This window comes from Pteropus vampyrus, unplaced genomic scaffold, assembly GCF_000151845.1.
Source record: "Pteropus vampyrus isolate Shadow unplaced genomic scaffold, Pvam_2.0 Scaffold1000003559, whole genome shotgun sequence".
NCBI classification, from domain to species: Eukaryota; Metazoa; Chordata; class Mammalia; order Chiroptera; family Pteropodidae; genus Pteropus; species Pteropus vampyrus.
In genome coordinates this window covers 1-2,872 of record NW_011917961.1, presented here as the reverse complement: position 1 = coordinate 2,872, position 2,872 = coordinate 1, and the positions used below count along the sequence as shown (strand labels likewise).

Genomic DNA, 2,872 nt, shown 5'->3' with positions numbered 1-2,872 from the left:
CCCAATAGAAAAATAAGCAGATTCGTGACCAGAAGAGGAAAATGAGAAGCCCACCAACTTATGGGAAGACATTCGACCTCATTAGTAGTCAGGGAAGCACAAGTTAAATCTCATGAGATTTACACCCACCGGCTTGGCAAAAATGAACAACTGCCAGCGCCGGCCTGGTATGGTGAGCAGTGAAGACTGTCACCACCGCTTCCGGAGTATAACTGCAGCTTTGGAGGACAACCTGAGTGTTATCTTTTAAGGCTATGTACTCACCCGACCTCTAGACCATTGATTCTTCTGATGAAAGCTGCATCCATTCATACAAGGATGTCCACAGCGGCTCTGAATGGCGAAAAGCACAAGTTTCACACCTACAGCAGAGGAGGTTAAAATTGTAGTGTGTTTATAAGTGGAATACCATACAGCGGGGAAAAGGGTGAGCGATGGCTGCGTGCACGAACACAGATGAATCTCAAACATAACTCGAGCAGAAAAAGCAAATCACAGAATACAGGCAAACATAGAATATATGATTGAGAGTAAAACTCAGGGCAAACAAGATAATAACGCACAGAAATGAGGACTGTTTCCTCAGACGAGAGGCCGCAGTCAAGGAGCTATGATTGGTCTAACTCTATCTGGATGGTGGTTGTATGAGTGTCTTATTCTTTGTAACATATATACTAGATATTTTGTGTATGAATTGTTTTATTTTAAAAAAAAAAGCAGGTGATAGTAATGCCTTCCATGTGCACAGCTCAAACGAGACCATCGAATGGAAAATGTCAGCTTCGTTTTAATGGGCACTTACTCTGTGACCAGCACTTGAGCTGCGTTTCTCATGTATTTAGCACAGCAACGCTGTGAGAAGCACATGCAGTCCAGGGGTGGGCACCGTCAGCTGTGGCCCTGGCAGAGACCTAGGGATGCAAGGCGAGCATCCATCTAGGCAGTGACTCCTTCTGCCTCCCCACAGGTGCTGAAGTCCACGGGGGATGTGGCTGGAGGCCGGGCCCTGTACGAGGGGTATGCAGCAGTCACTGACGCGCCCCCCGAGTGCTTCCTCACCCTCAGAGACACGGTGCTGCTCCGCAAGGAGTCTCGGAAGCTCATCGTTCAGCCTAACACTCGCCTTGAAGGTAACAGGCTCCTGAGCCCCCTTCGGCGGGGTGCCATGCAGTCCTGTGGGAGCACAGAAAGGGCCTGGAACTGACTGGAAGGCTCCCCGGGGTGACTCCTGCCTCTCTCTCTTTCTGCCACAGTCTTCCCCATGCCAAACCTCAGACCAAAACCTTAGCATCTGCCACCACCGTCACCACCACTGCGCATACAGAGTTGCGCTGGTTGTCAGATGGCAGCAGAAAGTTTGAGAAAGGCCAGCAGAGCAGGGAACCCTCAAAACAGACCCATTTAACAGATGAGTAAATAGGCTCAGAGAGAGTGCTGCTGGTGGTCGCCAGCACTTGTTGAACACTCATTCAATGTGTTATTTTTTTATTTTTTATTTTTTTAGGTGAGGCAACCCTTGGTTGACCTCACAGATTGCAAGGACCTTGTCATCTTACAATCCCTTATTTTTTTTTTTTTATTTTTCTCACCTCCAGCACCTAATCTTCCGAGGTGGTCTCCCATCCAAGTACTAACCAGGCCCGACCCTGCTTAGCTTCTGAGATCAGACGGGATCGGGCTTGTTCAGGGTGGCATGGCCGTAGTCGATGTGTTATTGTATTTAATCACCACAGCATCTTGAGAGAAGAGGTATCATGCTCACCCCCACTTTACAGATGAAGAAACTGAGACTTAGAGAGCTTGAGAAACTTGCCTATGGTCCCACAGTAGACAGTCGAAGCAATTGCTGGGCTGTAAGGTCCCAGAGCCCAAGCACTGTGTCTTTCACCTAGCGTGGCACCAGGCGTAAATCTTTATTAAGTGCATGAATGAATGAATTCAGCAATTCACTAAGTACTCCTTTAATATTTCCTTCCTCATAGGGTTATTGTAACGATTAAATTAGGTAATAAACCTAAAACATTGAGCACAATTTTGGGCATATGGTAAGAGTGCAGGAAGAAATAGCTGCTTCGATGATTGATGATGATGACGATTCTGCTTCCCTATTAAGACCTTTCCCTGCCACTGTTTTTTTCTCCATCTTTCCCAGGGTCAGAAGTGCAGCTTCTTGAGTACGAGGCCTCAGCCGCCGGTCTCATCCGATCCTTCTCCGAGCGCTTCCCAGAAGATGGGCCCGAGTTGGAGGAGGTCCTCACCCAGCTGGCCACAGCCGATGCCCGGTTCTGGGAGGGCCCCAGTAAGGCCCCATCTGGCCAGGCTTGAGGCAGATTTGTACGGCCCCTCCCCTACTACATCAAACCAAGGCTGCAAGTGGCCCCTTTTTGTGTGTGTATTAGGGCTTAGTGGAGGGGCAGGATCTCGGGCCTTGGTGCTACCTCAGCCAAGGGTGGTGACACTAACCCCTTCCATCTGTCAGCACTTTCCAGTTTACCAAGTGCTTCCCCTGTGTTATCTCATTTGATCTGTGCTGCCCTCTGTGGACTGGGCAGGGCAGGGTGCCTTATCCTGCTTCCCAGGTGAAGAAATGGAAGTTCTAAGAAAAGATCTGTCTAGATCCTGCGGGACACAAAACGTCCCCCAGTCCAGTGCTCTTCATGTATTTTATAACCAGAAAAATAAATACTGGAGACAACCACCACCTTTAGGGTTTGTATGATTCCTCCTTGACTTTGCCTTACTTCTCTGTTGCTCCTGGCAGGGTAGTGGGATCAAGGCCTGGGGGAGGGGGCAGGAGGGTAATTTTGTAGGCTACCATCCACAACAGGATTTTGGCATCACCTCTAAGTGAGATACGCACACAGTTACTAAG

At 48.8% G+C, this 2,872-nt stretch overlaps 1 long non-coding RNA gene and 1 pseudogene across 1 annotated transcript; one reads left to right on the top strand and one right to left on the bottom strand.

The window, feature by feature from the left end:
* The first annotated feature begins 942 nt into the window (after positions 1-942).
* On the top strand, positions 943-2,705 carry LOC105311373. The gene is made up of 2 exons (XR_897672.2): positions 943-1,130; positions 2,153-2,705. It is a non-coding gene; the product is annotated as an uncharacterized LOC105311373 (long non-coding RNA).
* Positions 1,587-1,705, bottom strand: LOC111735575 (annotated as a pseudogene).
* Positions 2,706-2,872: the final 167 nt, after the last annotated feature.